Source organism: Meleagris gallopavo, chromosome 20, assembly GCF_000146605.3.
Source record: "Meleagris gallopavo isolate NT-WF06-2002-E0010 breed Aviagen turkey brand Nicholas breeding stock chromosome 20, Turkey_5.1, whole genome shotgun sequence".
Taxonomy (NCBI): domain Eukaryota; kingdom Metazoa; phylum Chordata; class Aves; order Galliformes; family Phasianidae; genus Meleagris; species Meleagris gallopavo.
Genome location: NC_015030.2, coordinates 409,734 through 410,461, shown reverse-complemented (window position 1 = coordinate 410,461; position 728 = coordinate 409,734). Strand labels below are relative to the sequence as shown.

General features: G+C 47.8%; 2 protein-coding genes across 2 annotated transcripts in view; one reads left to right on the top strand and one right to left on the bottom strand.

Moving 5' to 3' along the window:
* Positions 1 to 728, top strand: part of LOC104913726 (myosin-7-like) — a 448,286-nt gene that overhangs the window by 93,292 nt on the left and 354,266 nt on the right. The window lies entirely within an intron of this gene.
* The window catches only part of LOC100544198 (myosin heavy chain, skeletal muscle, adult), a 32,972-nt gene that overhangs the window by 29,083 nt on the left and 3,161 nt on the right, over positions 1 to 728 (bottom strand). The gene's annotated exons all lie outside the window — the stretch shown is intronic.

The window sequence follows — 728 nt, the reverse complement described above, 5'->3', positions numbered from 1 at the left end:
GGCTGAGTGGAAGCCAACGTGCCGTGTCCCTTCCTCACAGACCTACTCGGGCCTCTTCTGTGTCACTGTCAACCCCTACAAGTGGCTGCCGGTGTACAACCCGGAGGTGGTGTTGGCCTACCGAGGCAAAAAGCGCCAGGAGGCCCCTCCACACATCTTCTCCATCTCTGACAACGCCTATCAGTTCATGCTGACTGGTGAGTGCCTGATCTCCTTCAAAGCAATCTGAACTGAAGAGTCCCATTGCTCTTACTGCACTATGTGACAAACCAGCACCAAACACCACAGAGCTGTATGACAGTAAGTGTAGGAGGAATCAATGTTAAGACAAGCTGGATCAGATGCACACAGCTTCAACACTGGGTGCTATTTACACTGTATTGTACCAAATCCTACATTTTCCTAGTGCAGAAGTAAAGCTGGACTCAGAGTTTGTTACTATTTTCCAATGATGGAAGAGAAAGCATTATTGCTCTAGACAGTCGTTTACTTTGAACACAGGTAGGCATTTTGCCTAGATTCCTTGAATCTAGAACTGTGTGAAGGGCAAGAGGATACACAGTTTGTGTGAGGACCACGCGCCCCTGACAGCTGTATGCCTCCATTTGTGCTGCTACTGAGGGATATGGAAGCAAATCCATTTCTTTTTCCTGGGAATTGGTGCTTCAAAAGAAGCTCCAACTTACAGCTTTGCTTTTAAGTCAGCGCAGTGCTTCTCTGGACAATGG